Below are 17,473 nucleotides of genomic sequence, written 5' to 3'. Positions count from 1 at the left end.
ATGTGATCTCAAGCTACTTAATAGCTATATGGTCATGTGATCTCAAGAAAGTCACTCAATGTCTTTGTTTCAGTTCTCTTTTGTTGTGTATCAAACCAGCCGAAAGCTAAGTGGCTTTGTGGGTCAGCAATTTGGGCTGAAATCAGCTGGGTGGCTCTTCATGTGGGCTGGCTTAGGTACATTTAGTTGACAGCAGTAAGGTGGCCATTTGCAGGAATTTGGGTAGTCCCAGATGGCCCACTTACATGTCTGGTAGTTGTTGCTGGCTGTGGGCTGGGCCTCTCTCCGTGTGGACTCTTAGCATCCAGGAGGCTGGCTTAAGTCTCCTCCTGTAATAGTCTCAGGACACAAGAGAAGTGGAGAAACTGTAAGGCCTTGGAAGCCAAGGCTTGGAACTCCTATGCTGTCACTTCAACTGTATTTTATGGGTCAAAGTCAGTCACCAGGACCACCCAAAACCAAGGCTGTGGAGAGATGGGAGAAATACTAACCCCATGCTGGAAAAACGTAAGCATAGAAAAGGGGGAGAAATTTATGGCTATATGTTGCAATCTACCACACTCTCCAAACCTATATTTCTAGATCTGTAAAGTAGGGCTAAAACCTGTCAGATTAGGATTCTCAGCTTCTTCTGCTAGCTCATTTTCTCTTTTTTGTCATTCTTTACCATACCAGGTTGTGTCTTAGGTCTTCTGCCCCCTTTGTCTATGATTTCTTCTTAAGGCTATGTCATCGATACAGGGATTGGCAAATGTTTTCTGTAAGCAGTCAGATAGTAAATATTGCTGTCTTTGTGGGACATCTGGTCTTTGTCACAACTACTCAACTCTGTACTGAAGCATAAAAGCAGCCATAGACAATCTATAAATGAATGAGCATGGCTATGTTCCAATAAAACTTTGTTTATAAAAACAGGCAGGGAACTATGCCAATGATGTTGATTATGATCTATCTGTTGATGACTTCCATGTCTTTAAGTCCACTGTTAGCTGTTCCCTCCACTGTAACAGGAGTAACTTCCAGAACTGGATTTGGTCATGTCTCTCATTTGCTTAAAACCCTCTAAGGCTTCACGTTGGTCTCAGGGTAAAGATGAAATCCTGCACATGGTCTGCAAAGCCCTGCAAGATCTCACTGTACCTACTCCTCAAGCTTCATGCTTCTTGACCTTCCTTCTCACTCTCTGAGCAATGTTGTCAGGACCCCCTCTCCATTTCCTTGAAATTGCCACTCTGTATGCTCCTTCCCTGCCTGGATAATTCCTCACACCTCCTCTTTTCCTAGTTATTTTTTGACCTGTTCTTCAGCCCTCAGCTCATCTCATATTCCCTTGTCTTTGGAGAAGTTTTCCTGACCCCCAGATGGGACCCGGCTCTGCTCTAAGATTCTGGCCAAGTTCATTTAACCTTCCATCATTGTGCACCAGAGTTTTTAATTATTCAAGTGTTTGTGATTAATTTTTGTGATAATTTGGATTATTGTTCAGCAAATGTTGGTTCTCCTTGCCAATCCACTTGTAGGCAGGGTATACTTCCCACCATATTTGTTTTGGGCTTGGCCATGTAACTCAACTTGGCCACTAAGATGTTAGTGGATATGACATAAGTAAAGGTCTGAAGTATGCTTGTGTGGTGGGATTTGTTCTCTTGTATCTCTGTCATTTCCTTTAGAAGAACACGCGTTTGGTCGTTTGCTGGTCCTAGAAGAATGAGAGACATATGGAGCTGAGCTGCCCCAGCTGACCTGCATATGGAGCATGACATTAAATTCTTATTGTTGCATGCTACAGAACATCAGGAAAGTTTGTTCTGTAGCAACTGATGACTGATAGGATTATCTCCTACCGGTCTCCCCCACCAGACTGAAAGATCCACCAGAAAAGTAAATATGCTTGTTTTGCTCACTCTTGTATTCCTCTTGCTTAGTACAGAAGGTACTTGATAAATATATGTTGAATGAATACATGATTAAGTGGGACGGTAGATGTGGAAGCATTTAGCATATTATAGAGATATAATTGGCATTCAGCAGATGGTGTTTTAAAGTGGGTTAGGTAATGCTCAATAGGATCTGTATCTAGTTCTCTTCTGGACTTGAAAATACTCTGAGCTTTATAACTCAGGTTTATGTGCAAGAAAAATGCCCCTAGATCTATGATCAGCTGTGTATTGACTCTGCAATCACATTCTTTTACCCGCAGGAAATTTAAGATTATTAAGGAAAATAAAAAGTAAATGCAAGTTCAGGAAGTTCTTTGCTTGTGTTACTTTGTTTTCTAATTTTAAATCTTATTAGTTTAAAGTGATAATAAAAAAAGCCATTTGGAGACAGGACAATATTTTCACATCTGGAGAAACTTAATAAGATTAGGACAAAGGCTCTATTCTCTTCTTGATGCACATGTGCAGTTCTCATTAACTTTCATATTATCTCGAGGAAAATATGAGAAAATGTCATGCACCATAAACATTCCACACAAAGGGGGTTAATTAATAGGTACATGTAGTATTAATGCAGATGTTAACCATTAACTATGATAAGTGTCCTCTAATAGCTGGTGTCCATGGATAATTAATGCTTACCAATTCCCACAGTACTTTGAAGAAAACATAAATATAAAATACCAGTACAAATGATTAAGGGGTTTTGAATAATTCCAATTAATTTTGAAAATGTTCTTGAGATTTATATATCCAATATTTTGTTGATTATGTAAATCTTTAGAAAATAAATATGTAATTTCTGTGAAACTATTTAAGATAAACTAGACTCCAAAAAAAATCACTTACCAAACATAATAGTTGTGAGATAATTGATGTTGGGCATTGGCATGTCTTTCCAATACCAATGTGTCATTTTAATGCTTTATATAGAATCAAATATCCTTTGAAAATAAAAGAGATTCATATATAAGAAATTATTTTCTTTTCCACTCATTTTGGGTCACTCCATGCCTGTCCTTGGATTTCTAGCACTGTGTATCTTCAAACGTTTATGTGAAGAAAATATGATTACAAATATTAACAAGTTAGATGTATGTATATGTAAATTTGTGTATGATGTTAGAAAACCAAATAATGATATCACAGTGTACACATTTAGACATTCTGATGCAATGTTTAACTCTATTAAAACGTTTAACTCTCTTAAAATTTCCTTTTGCTTTTCAAAATATTGTATGGTCACTTGTTATTTGTTAAAAGTAAGATAGAATACACCTATGGCAGACATAGAAATGCACCACTCACATCCCCCTTCAAGAAAGGAGTCACTGACCAGCTATGAGAGTGTTATTAGCAGACATCTCCAGTCCTCGGTTCCTCAAGCATCTAGCAAGCTTTTGCACGGAGGTCCTGCTGTTCATGGGGAAGCTTAAAGCCAATGTTGGAACATGATGGTGATCCAAGGGCTTAGCCATCTCCACCCAGAGTGGAACTCACCTAACAGGTGATCTTTGTTCCCTGTTGAGCAGAGAGATAACTTATCAGGTCTACATCACTGTCTGATGGCATCCCTTACCTATTTCTGCCTCCTGCTTGTTCATTTCATGGACGCCATTCCCCAATAAACCCTTCTTTTCCTAACTTCCCTGCAGTGTCTGCCTCCCAGAGAATCCAAATGGCACACTATTTTTCCCAGGACCCAAGTGATAAAACCAAGTAAACTTGGTATCAAATTCAAAATGACAAAAAATAGAAAAACTCATTATATAAGCAGTGATAACCATGCTCTGAGCTATATAAATTTGAAACAAAAACAAAGGAAAAGGGGGAATTGATTTTTTTTTAATATGAAGAAATAATGGCGACAAAGAAATCAACAGAATTAAAGGAAAACAAACAACAATTTCCTATCAAGAGAATGTGTAGATGAGTGCTATTCCAGACACTTTAAAATAATGCCAAACCATCATTTTTGAAATATATATGATGCAAAAATTCTGTATTAAAAAGACAAACGTTTGTTGTTAAATATAGAAACTGCTAAATGGATATGCCCTGTAAATGAATCTATTTAACGTGTATTTAACACTGAAATATAATTTATAGTATCCACATGAGCAAACCTTGTGAGTCTGTGCTAACAAAGGGGCTAGGGAAATAGCTGATTGTAACTGATTGTAAATCAGTTTTTGAAGGCATTCATTAAAATGGCGTTCTACCTGCAAAAATGTGAAGCTTACCAAAGACCATTCCACGGACTACATTTTGGGAAGCACTGCTATACTCAATGCACCCTGCTGAATACAATTCTGTTTGTTTTGAGGTGAGGAAATGATCAAAATGTAATAAAGATTCATCTCTAAAGCTTAACTGAAGGGGAAAAACAATGGAGAAAGAAAAGACAGACATGGTCTTCGGTAACAATGGGGGGAAAATGTAACAAAACAACTATGCATATGTTTGCAGTTACTTTAAATAGTTTCAAATATTTTCATACGAACCCCCTTTATTGTGATGCATTTGCAATAGCTGGCACAGTGTGGAGTAAGTCGAAACATGTGTGTAATACCATCAGTTCATGTGGTAGAGGCAGGAAAAATAGTTGACTGATTAAGTGTGCTGTTTGAGAGCAGCCTTCCTCGAATGGTAACATTAACCCTTTGGTTGCCAGTGCTGAATTCTTACTGTCAGCTTTTCATGGCTGTGCAACAGGAAAAGTGTGTGTGGAATGTCCACTTAAAATGCATTCATAGGAAGGGGCGCCTGGGTGGCTCAGTTGGTAAGCGTCCGACTTCAGCTCAGGTCATGATCTCACGGTTTGTGAGTTCGAGTCCCACATCGGGCTCTGTGCTGACAGCTCAGAGCCCGGAGCCTGTTTCAGATTCTGTGTCTCCCTCTCTCTCTGCTCCTCCCCCACTCACACTCTGTCTCTCTCTCAAAAATAAATAAACATTAAAAAAAATTTAAAAATAAAAAGCATTCATAGGTGATAGAAATGCTTCCCCTAACAGTTGAGCACTGGCCCAACATTTTTATGTGTTCCTGCTCCTATTTAAAAACAAAACAGTACCTCCTGTTTTATCGTAAAACAAAGAGCAAAGTTTTCCAAGTTTTAAACAGAGAAGGGTTTCAGAAAGAAACTCTCCAGGTGATGTGGGAAAGGAAAAATTTTTCTATGCTCTTGAAGATTCTTCTGGCTGGCTTACGAACTAACTTGTGAGACAGATTAACAGGAGAAAATCAAATTTAATTACACATGTATGGGGAATGCACATAAACGTAAGAGATTCTAAAGACAGTCAGGCAAAAAGAAGTATAAAAGTCATTCTGGACTAACAAGAAAGGGTGGGCCTCAGGGACTTCACAGGGAAGGAAGGTAATTCACAAGAAGAATGGAAAGAATAAATGTTTAGTAAACAAATGTTTGCTGGGCCTTCCGGACACAATGGGATACAGAGAAGACTTTAATCAAACAGGCCTTGCTAGGTTCCTCCCTGTCTGCCACACCAAGTTCACATTATACTGTACTTACCTATAGTGACAGCTCGGACACCTCCCTCCGGGGAATAGGTCCTCTATCTAAATTCTTTTAGGCAGTTAGTTGGGGAGGCAAAAAGAAATACTTCTTGAGTCATCTGTTTCTTAAAAATAATCAAACTAAAATAACCCACATTCCAAAAGACACATTTTGGGGTGGCAAATTTTGCTTCACTGCGTTGGGAAGGTGTGGCTATTGTCAAAGACAATCTCTTTCACCAACTTTAGTAAGACTCTTGTCCTTGGGCCTTGTGCTCAAAAAAAAAACCCCCCCCCCCCCACCCCTTATCTGATCACCCTTGACATTTGATCAGATTCCTCATCCTCCACCATCCACAAGGTGATGTCTGACCACCCTGGGCTGGCTTCAGCAAAAATCTTGTGAAGTTGGTTTAAGCCAAATTTCCCCTTACCCCTGATGTTTCTTCTTAGTAGTTTTCCTCCACTGATCTCTGACCCTGCTTTTTGGCTATAAATCTTCACTTTTCTTTCTTGTATTCATTGTTGAACCCAGTCTCTACCCCTCCTGCAAAACCCCAATGCAGTGATCCCTTTTTGAATAAAATATTTCTTATGGTCTTTAAGAAATGTTGAAATCATTTTTTCTTTAACTCTCTATACACAAGCTTCCTTTTTCTTTCCCATTGGGTTTTTTCTAAGTGAGCTGCCACTATTTTTACCCACCCTTCTCTTATTGCTCCTGATCCTTCTTATGTGGCCATAACTGCAATGTTTATTTCCAGTTGCCATTATTTACAAGTGATATACGTTCACTGATTTTGGCTCACTGTGCTTTAATATTGATTGTGTTTGGCCTATTCTGCTGGCGATCTTCACTACCACGTCTCCTGAATCAGTTGCCAAGAAAGGGGTGGTGGCAGAGCTAGCTAGCAGATAATTGCACAAACTCATGGCTGCTAGCCTCAATAATCTAGGCAGTGGGAAGCAGACAATTGTCACTGATGAGGAGGTGACAAATGTATGGATATTTTCCATCAAGCACATCATGGTGGAAAATAATGCTGAGAACTTCTCAGAAGTTCTCAGAAAGGAAGCTGACAAACGTCTCAGAGATGAGTGTGCTATTCTTTACACTCGACTCTTCAGCTCTCGCCACGCATGACTAACAAAGTAATGACTTGGAAGGGAGATGTTCCACCCGCAGGAGGGCATGCTTGTCAGGTTGGTGCTAAAGCATTCAACTCAAGGAAGACTGATGGAGGATGTGGCGCAAAGGGACTGAAATGAGAGACAACACAGAAGTGTGGGAGTGTGGGAAAGGGGGAAAAAAAAGATGAAAATCTTCTTAGTGGGGGACACCATGCTTATGGTTGAGCAGGCTTATGAATGAGTGACGTTTTAGGAGTGATCTCATTCTGGTAGTGACCCGCCCAGGAAAGCATGCAGCCTCCAGCTGTTTCTCAGGGAGGCCTCCGCTCACTGCACACTGAACTTTCTCTATGCAGCAGCTGTTGAAGAAATGCACTCCCCGGTTGAGACTGCTGAGTCTTTTGTTAGGCTCACCTTTTATAATTTATTTGCAGATGTGGCATTTGTATCGTTTCCTTTGTAAATTAAATCTCTCTCTACAAGTTATGGCTATTTGGAAAATCAGTAGAGTTGGGTGTGGGGCAAGGGACAAGAGGAATGTATATAGTTTCCAGCCAATATAAAGGATAGTTCTAGGAATATTATTAAGGGATATATATTCCTAAAAACAGTACCCTGGGCCTTTTGAAGCTTTATAAGGTCATATCAGAACTGCAAATGGGGATCATCTAATTCCTTTGAGGAACAGTCTGAGTTTTCCTTATTGTCTAAAAAGTATCACTGGGTTGGCCAGATATTTTAAGCACAAATTACAGGCTTATTGTTACAGCACTATACTAGTAGATTAGTGAGTCAAATAAAAGGCCATAATTTATTCTGAAAATGACAAGAGGGACAGGAAAAATCTATGGACACTTTTACCCTTCCTCTGCCCTTGGGATCCTTTATATGCCAATTTCCTATTTAAAGTTGTCAGACAACTCATTTGGAGTTATTAAATGCAAGCTGGAGCTGGTTCTTTGCATAAATGTGTGGTGCTATATGATATAGGCCTACAAGAATAAATTAGATTGTTGCTTCTAGCGCAGACACCTGAATTGGTAGCTTTTCTTGTAAAAACAAAAAGTAATTACAAACTGTTACATGTTTCCATTAGTTGTTCAGTAATAGCTGTAGGGTGAGAGGGACTTAGGGGGGAAGTATGCTCCTCTGTATTAATATTCATGAGGTTTGTAAGCACCTTCACATTCTGCCCTTAGAAATACGAAAATTTAATGAACACATTTGCCAGGCTGAGATGGTCCATGTCCGTGACTGGGTAATCTTAGAACAATTAGATCATAAATAACAAATGCAATTGATCCACATGCTGGCTAGTCGATCTAATGGCTAAAATTAACTTTGAATATTGTTTTTCCACCAAAGCGGATTCTGAACTCTTAGTCAATTAGTATTTCTTCAGTTTTGTGGGGGCTACAGGAGAAGATGGAGGTGGCAAAAGCCTGTTCAGACTCAGACATGCAAGGCTCTTAGAAATACATGGTAATTGACTAATAGATCAGAATCGGTTTGGGCCTCAGATCTGGTTCACACTTTAATCCCTCATTTTAAAGGTCTTCTAAGTAGAGGGAAATACAAAGAAAGCATGTGCTTTCTTTTATCTTTCAATATCGGATTGATACCTAGATTTTTAAAAACTTTTGTACAGTTATCCTTCTATCTGGTCTTTCATGAAGTCCCGCTGATTTTCTCTCTCAAAATATTCTCCCCTTTCTCTTTCCTCTTGTAAGAGACACTTATTAGTTTGACCAACCTGCCCTTTTCCTCCGAGGAATGCCCAGTTTTCTCATAGAAGTGGACTCCTGGATGCTGTAGTTTCTTACATGACTTTCCCTACTGGTCCTAAATGATAGGTCCCAAACTGGATAATTGAAGATTGCTGGATAATTCAGGCTGATCCATATCAGCATCCAAACTTAAAAGAGACATAGAAAGTGGAATGGTTAATAGTAGGGTCACATCAGTAGCAAGCCCAGCAAGAGAAGGTCCTGCAAGAAAAGGGTTCATTGGCATTGGGGTCCCTGACTCTTCATTCCACATCTCTGGGGATTGGTTTCCCCATTCTTCCTTAAATTACATAAGACATCCCAATATGTTGCAATGGTTTCATTTTGTTTAAATTATTTCAAGTTGGTTTCTAAGGTAACGCAATAGCCACATTAATTCAATAACACGAAGAACCTTGAACAAGGGACATTTCTACTGATTAAAAATGCTTTTATCCTGCAGGCATGCAAAGTGTTATTTTTTTCTTTTCCTAGTTTGACCAAAAAAATGAAAAAAAGAACAAAGAGACCACCAGGGCACCTGGGTGGCTCAGTTGGTTAAGCGGCTGACTTCAGCTGAGGTCATGATCTTGTGGTCCACGAGTTTGAGCTCCGCGTTGGGCTCTGTGCTGACAGCTCAGAGCCTGGAGCCTGCCTTGGATTCTGTGTCTCCCTCTTTCTCTCTGCCCCTCCCCTGCTCAAGCTCTGTCTCTCTCTGTCTCAAAAATAAATAAACATTAAAAAAAATTAAAAAAAAAAAAGAGACCACCAACTCAGGTAGGGGAAAAAAAAGACAGTTTCTAATACTTCTTGAGAATGAGAGAGCATAGAACAGTGCAAGTTATATATACAGTCTTGGAGATAAGGAGAAATGGGCTAAAAGTTTGACCTTTCATTTACTATGTGACCTTGAACAAATTCTTCTCAGGACCTTAGTTCCTTATTTGTGAAGGGGATAATATACCAAGCTCATGGGACTGTTTAGAAGATTGCTAGAAGTCACATAGTGGGAGAAGATCCAAAACAACTTCTGAACGGTTCCAAAGATTCAGTGTCACCCTGTGTTTCCAACTGAGGGATTTGAAATGAAACTGGTGCCTATCATTGAATGCCTCTATGCCAGGCACCACACTTGAATTTTTACAAGCATGGTGTTATCCATGGTCATTGGGGAATCAATTCTCTAGATAGAGGTGTTCTTTAAGGAAAGAGCACTGACAGATGATACTGTTACAAATCCTGAAAATTTAGTGAAATAAGATGCAATTGTTTAAACTGATTCTTTGAAAGAATAATAGTTCTCAGACTTAGTATTAAGCTCAGAGATGACCACAGGACTCAAGAAAGACATAGGAGACCTGGGCTCCAGCTATGTATGTGCCACCACGTGGCTGTATGACATCATTTAAGAATTCCAAGAGTCATTTTTCTTTTATTTATTTTTAAAATTTTTTTTTAATGTTTATTTATTTTTGACAGAGAGAGAGAGAGAGACACAGAGCATGAGCGGGGGAGGGGCAGAGAGAGAGGGAGACACAGAATCCGAAGCAGGCTTCAGGCTCTGAGCTGTCAGCACAGAGCCTGACATGGGGCTTAAACTCAGGGCTTGTGAGATCATGACCTGAGTTGAAGTCGGACACTCAACCGACTGAGCTACCCAGGCTCCCCGAGTCATTTTTCTTTTAAATAAAAGGATTAGAATAAAATTGTAAGCTTCTGTCTACTGTAGAAATAAAGACTTCCATTACTCTTAAGCAGAGGTGAGTTTGTCTGTGAACTGAGCAGAGATCAGCACAGTGTCCTCAGTGGGAGCTGGGAGCACCGACCCTGGATGGCATTTTGGAACTTGGTATGCATCAGGGGAGGTATTAGGTGACACCAATTGGCAGAGAACAATGATACTACATGCCCTGTTTCATCCTGTGACATGAAGAATTGTCCCCTGTCCTGCACGACTTTGAATTTCCTAACAAACTTCAAAGTAAGTGGGAAACCTGCTTATAATTATCTGAGTATAAAACTGAACCCTATTTTACATGTAAAGGCTAAGTGTTCTCTCTATACCTATATAATATGCACTGAATTTTCCATGAATGCATCTGCTGTGTGAACAGTGATTGCACTTTGCTCTATTTGGACCTGGATGCGGGGAAGTGCCCCATTTCAGATGCATTCCAGTTGTTCACAGGATCTGAGGCATCAGCAACACTCAGAGTGATCCTAGATGGAGGCAGTGTCGACACTTCAGATGTCATCTAGGACAGCTGAGCTCATATATTCCAAAGGACATGCCCTGTATTTCTCTTTGCCACTTCAGTTTAGGCATGCTATTTATATACTTAAAATGTTTTGTTGGTAGGTATGGCGTACTACCTACAAATTTTACTTCAAGACAGTAAAAGGGACATATTATTTGCTAAAAGGGGAACACTGGGTTTGATGGGGTTGAGATTTCTTGGGCCAGCACCAGTTGAAGGGAGCTGGCAACCTCAAATGGCCTCAAAATTGTAACGAGAAGAGGAGCACTTGGGTGGTTCAGTTGGTTAAATGTCAGACTTCAGCTCAGGTCATGATCTTGTGGTTCATGAGTTCAAGCCCTGCGACGGGCTCTGTGCTGACAGCTTGGAGCCTGGATCCCGCTTTGGATTCTGCATCTCCCTCTCTCTCTGTTCCTCCTCCACTTGCACTCTGTCTTGCTGTCACTCTGTCAAAAATAAATAAAGAATAAAAAAAATTTTAAAAATTGCAAATGGGGAAGGATATTGAAAGCATCTGTTCAGGATCTGGGAAGAAAGGATAAGGGTTTTATTTTTTTCTTAATTTAGCAGTAATAAACTAGTTCCATCTGGTGAAAAAGGCCTCATTTCTTTTCCTTTAAATCTTGCCTAGTCACACCTCTGTATTCATAGCGTTTCTATGGAATTATTCGAAACTATAAATACCCTCAGTGCTAGGTCTAGGAAAAGTCAGGCAGTCAGCCGTATGCCGTCCTAGCCCAAGGCATCTCACTTGCCAGGAAGAGTCACTTAATGTTAGGCAGCCATCCTTCCAAGAGGACGTCCCTGGCTGTCACAGTATGGCCTCTTACCAGATCTTTGTCAACCCTCTGCCTTCCAATTTATCCCATACTCAGCAGGAACTGAGAACATCATTTAGTCTGCATTCAGAGCTGTGGCCATTATAACAATTGCCATGAGAACAAGAGAGAAAATTCTATGGAAAGCTGAGCTGTGGATTCAGACCTTTCTCTTGGCACTAATGCCGGAAATGAGCAGTTGACAATTTCGTGACACCCACAACTGAGTAATCACTTTGGGGCCTTCCTTCAGGGTAGATTCTGACATCCTGATCTATTGTCTTTATGTCTTCTTTTTAGAAGGCAGTTTTCAAAATATTTTTAGGGTTTTTGATTCTTTCTTCTTTTCCTTGTTTCTTTTCGTTTAGCAAAGCTAAAAGCGAAACATTACAATCTTAACCAAACAAGGGTGGATTTGGCAACAGATACTAACCTTAAAGAGTAACACAGTGGACGCTTCCAATTCCAATATTTCTTTTTTGGTTGTTAGGATGTGTGGGGCAATTTTAAGGTAATAAAATTGTAATGAACTTTCTAAATGGAGCTGCCTTTGCTGGCTGCTCGGTGGGAAAAAAAATGGAAGTAATTTGAGAGAACTGAGGCTGGCTGTTCTCCCTCTCTCTCCCTCTCTCTCTGTCTCATATACACTCACTTGCTCCTGCTCTCATAGTTGGTCTGCCAATATCCCTTTGTCCTTGAAAACCTCTTATCAACTTCAAATCTCAGGCACAGGAAATGATACTTTTGTTATGCTCTATAAAACCTGTTTCCTGCATTGTGAGAAGACAGACTGTATTTTACTTTCACCTTGCAAAAACAAATGAAAGATAACTGGATTTCTTCAAGGAAAGGGTGAGAGGTGGAAAAGCTAAACTGCTAAAAAAAAAAAAAGAAAAGTCAAGGGAGAGGTGTGAAATGGGACTTCGTCCCAGGAAACTCTAGAGGAGGATTACAGCGATCAGACACAATTCCAGATGAGGGACGGAACCCTGGACTCAGGGCTAAAAGGTCCCATAGAACCCTGGATGGAAGCTTTAGGACGTGGCAATGAATTCTGTGCTTTCTAATTTCCTGAAATGAATCACTCTGAAGTTGTGACTTCTGAAAACGCCAGCTGGATCCAGGAAACGTGACTATCAGAAAGTCAAAGGCCTTTCTTCCCTCTGAGAGCATCATTTTTGCAGTTTTGGGAGCTGTCATTTCCATGAAAAGGGTAGGGCTCTCGATTCTGGCTATGGGAAGGGAGCGATTGTTGGTATAATGCTCTGAAAGGACATCATTTTTCTAGAAGATAACTTTTTTCTGATCAACAATGTAATGCTTCTGGGGTAATGATATCTCAAATTATCCCCATTTTCTGACACCGCTGCTGGAGCTGACAGAATTTGAGGCGGACGATCTGCCTCTCTTCACTACTTCCCATAACCCACACTGAACTTGCCATGCTCTGTACTTTCCTGCTCTGTGACACCCTTTTAGTACTTACACACCTCCTGGAATCTCTGTCTGTACTAGGCACAAGTCCTTCAAAAAGAGATAGAAACCCAACTCAACCTACCTTAAGAAAAGAGAATTTATGGACTCTGAACTGAAAAGTCTAGGTGTCAGTGGCCGTCAGCCACACCTAGATGTCTGACCCAACTGCTGGGTGCGGGCTCTGTCTCTCCCAATCTCTCAGCTCTACTCTTCTCTGGTTTTACTCAATCCAGGCAGGCTCTTGCCATGTGTTAGCAAGACGGCCCCAGCACAGAGATTCTCTTTCCAAAGAGTTCCCAAAATAGAATTGATTAGCACTTATTGAATTTTTAATATGTACCAGGCATGATTGCAAGCACTTCACACTTATCTTATTTAAGCTGGCTCACGGTCCTATGGGTAGACGTTATTTCTCTAGGGTAGGTCAGTAAAGCTCTTTAAAGAGGTGACATTTGAGTGGAGACTAAAGATGAGTAGGATGTTACCAATTCCAAAAGTTGGAAGGAGAGGAAAAGAAAACAGTTCTTTAAAAAAAAATTTTTTTTAATATTTATTTATGTTTTGAAAGAGAAGAGACAGAGTGCAGCAGGAGAGGGCCAGAGACAGAGGGACACACAGAATCCAAAGCAGGCTCCAGGCTCTGAGCTGTCAGCACAGAGCCCAATGTGGGGCTCAAACTCCCAGACCGTGAGATCATGACCTGAGCTGAAGTCGGATGCTTAACCCACTGAGCCACCCAGGCGCCCCAGTAAACAGTTCTTTATTCAAAATAGTTAATTAAGGGGTGCCTGGGTGGCTCAGTGGGTTAAGTGTCCAACTCTTGATTTCAGCTCGGGTCATGATCTCATGGTTCGTGGGTTTGAACATTGGGCTGTTCTCTCTCTCTCTCCCCCTCTCAAAAATAAATAAACTTAAAAAATAGTTAATTGAAAATACATATGGAACACACTATATGCTAGGCACTGTTCTAGGTGCAGGAGACATAGCAGTGAAGAAAATAGACAAAGTCCCTGAATCCCTGGTATTTATATTCAAGTGGAAGAAACGGAGGGGCGCCTGGATGGCTCAGTCAGTTGAGCGTCCGACCTCAGCTCAGGTCACCATCTCACAGCTTGTGAGTTTGCAGGGAACCTACAGCCTGCTTCGGATTCTGTGCCTCCCTCTCTCTCTGCCCCAACCCACTCGCATTCTGTCTCTGTCTCTCTCAAAAAAAAATTAACATCAAAAAAATTGTAAACAAAAAAAAGAAGAGATGGACAAGAAGCAGATAGCCAAATGTGCGCATGCAGGGAGTGCTTGGGGAGGTTGGTGTTATTTGGTACAAGGTGATTGGAGAAGGTGTCTCAGAAGGAGGTGTTTGAGCAGAGTCCTAAAGGAGGTGAGAGAATGAACCATGAAGCTATCATGGGGGAGAGTGCTGTAAGCTGAGAACAGCCAGTGCAAAGATCATGACGTGGCACATGGCGGTGTATTTGAGAAACACATCTGTGGGAGTAGAATGAGCAAGATGGAGAGTGGTAGAAGATGCAGTGGGAGACACACTGGGGGCCCGAGGATGCATGATCTTAGAGGCCACTGTAACATCTTCAGCTTTCATTTTGAATGAGATGAAAAGCCAATGGAAGATTTGAGCAGATGGGCTACAGGCCTGACTTGACTTATAATAAAATCTATTATTGCTTTACCTGCTGTATTGAGAATTTACTACGGAAGGGCAGGGGATGGAACTAGGGAAATAATTTGGAGGCAAGAGCAATAATCCAGGCGAGAGGATGGCAGCTTAGGTCAGGGTGGTGGCAGTGAAGTTGGTGAGAAATGACAGGCTCTTGAATGTGTTCTGAAGGCAGAGCCAGCTGGACGTGCTGATTTGGGATGCTAGAGAAGGACAGAGAAGTCAAGGATGGCTCTAAGGATTTGACCCGAGGAAATGGAAGGAAGGTTATTGTCATTTACTGAAGTGGAGAAGGCTGTGGGAAGAACAGGTTTGAGAGGGAAGATCAAATCAACTTCAAACCTCCAGTTTCAAGATGCCTATTAAACGTCCAGTTATGGGCCTGCCTGACTGCCCTCTAGTTACTGGATTTCCAGTGGATGGAACCAGTCAGCGCTTTTCTAGTGTCTCTGACTCCAGCACAAGGGAGAATCTGGCATACAGCGGGAACTTCAATTTTGCCCGGCAGTTGAACAGTGGAAGATAAGACTAGAAAGGAAAGTTGGTCCCAGAACATGAAGGGCCCTTATGGGTGGGAAATGAGGAGTCACTGAAGGTTTTCCAGCAGGGAAGTAACACGGTTAATGCTTCATTGTAGGCAGATTGACCTTATAGGTGTTCTATCCTACCTCCAGCCCATTTAGGAGGACCCACGGAAAAGCTGCTTCCCAGACCTTCCTCTTATTCTTGAATTTTCTATAGTCTCTACAGACAGGAGCCTGACCACAAATCTGTGGCTCATAATCTTCTGGACATGGCATTTAGACTGGGATTTGCCTGAATTTGAATGCTGACTTCCTTTCTTGCATACATTTATTCCCCCAGCGCTGTGGAGTGCAGCCCTTCTACTGGCCACCTCCTAAGCCCCTGCTAGCCCTGCAGGACGATCTGGACAGCAGCATGTGCAGACAGACAGGGCAGAAGGAGGATGGAGGAAGGAGAAGGGTGACCGCAGAGGTCACGAGGTCATGGACCACATAGGGGGGCAGACAAAAACGAAATACAAAAGGAAGGAAAGCAGGTATGGTTACGTTGATTTTTCTCCATTTAAGCATTACACATGGTCATAAACTTTTATTACTTTGTGATAAATTTTGCACTGAACATTATTTTAGCTGATTCTTCATAAACTCTAAACCCTTTACGATTTTTCTTCACACCAGCTTTTTTTCCCCAGTAGGATTCTCACAGATTATTTTTCACAGTCAGCTCTTTTTCATTTGTTCTGTATGATGTTATCTGGAATAATAACTAGCCACACGGACTCAAAAAAAATACATTTCGAAGACAGTATTTCACCGGCGTTTTTAGCTTTGTAAAAAAACCCCAAATCTACAATTTTGTTCAGTATTAAAGTAATTTAAAGGCAGTAATTAAAATGACCTAGTAGGTAGATAACTTTACACGTTTCTCAATACAATATTCATTCCTTTGTCATCTATTTCAATTTTTGTCTTTGTAGTTATTTTTACCCTTATCCTCCCCAGTTTCTCCTCACATCTTGGCTGCTAGAACAATCAGCACAAAAGTCTGGTGAAGGTGGGATCAGGGGGCAGGACTCACGGTGTTGATGTCGCTTTAGAAATACGTTAGATAAGAGTTTTCACACTGCGGAGAAGAGTTCCATGAAACACTTAATAAAGCTATGGATGCTGGGCTGCACCCTCAGAGGGCCTGGCTCAGCCTGGGGTAGGCCTGGGAACCTTTACTTAACATCCTCTCCTTGTAATTATTCTGCATACCTATGTTTGAGAACCACACAGCTAAACTTTTCTTTGGAATCAGACCTTGCTTGGATTTCAAGTATAGGCTTCTTCCTGGGATCCATAAGCAGGACATTCCTATGAAAGCTTCCTAAGCAAAATGTCCTAAAATGAAGAAGCAGTTAGCATTCGTTTACATATGGAAAAATCCTGAAGCATTCCCAACGCCCAAAAATAACCCCTCAGGCTTTCCTGATACCTTAGGACACATGTTGGTAACAAACGCACAAAGTCAATTGAGATAAAGCGCAGATATTCACACACGCGGTTCAAAGCTCTGGCGTCTGGATGCTGAGACGGTGAGTGTGGTTCTAGGGAAGGAGCCCGGCAGGGCCCCTCTTACTGCTCGGGGTGCTCAGGGCCTCTATAACAGCTCGCTATTTTCGCCTTTTATCATAAAAACAAAAATCCTCCTTGGATATCTTCCGGTTAGTGAAAAACAGGTACTTCTATAGGTCTTTCCTAAAAGCAAAGTGGTGTAATGCCGAAAAGTGGGGGATGCCTCTACAGCAGTTCCCCAACCCCCTGGTCTGCTATTTTGTTATGGGGGTTTCAGTTCCCGGGGTCTGGAAGCAGATGATGCTCCTTCTGACAAATCAGCCGAAGGTCAATAGTAGGCTAACTCTCCGTTATGATGCCCGCGTCCTTTACCTCATTTCACCTCCTTGTGCCTGAGGTTTATCATCTCACCTCATCACAAGAAGAAGGGTGAGTACAGAACAGGAAGATATTTTGAGAGAGAGAACATATTCATATAATTCTGCTTGCAGTATAATGCTATAATTATGCTATTTTATTATTAGCTGTTAATCTCTTACTGTGCCTTATTTATAAATTAAACTTTAGTATTGGTATGTATAGGAAAAACATAGTATGAGCAGGGTTTGGTATTATCCATGGTTTCAGGCATCCACTAGGGCATCTTAGAATGTGTCCCTGCTGATAATGGGGGATTACTGTATTTCAATTCTTCTGTCTCCACTGCTGCTACTGTTGTTATTATCTGGCCCATCACTTTTAACTGTAGGTTTAGCTGTGTGTGCGTATGTGTGTGTGGTTATGTTTCTAGGACCATCCTGGCCTAAATAGAA

This window comes from Herpailurus yagouaroundi, unplaced genomic scaffold, assembly GCF_014898765.1.
Source record: "Herpailurus yagouaroundi ecotype Mexico unplaced genomic scaffold, PumYag 140, whole genome shotgun sequence".
NCBI classification, from domain to species: domain Eukaryota; kingdom Metazoa; phylum Chordata; class Mammalia; order Carnivora; family Felidae; genus Herpailurus; species Herpailurus yagouaroundi.
This window is presented reverse-complemented; position numbering follows the sequence as displayed.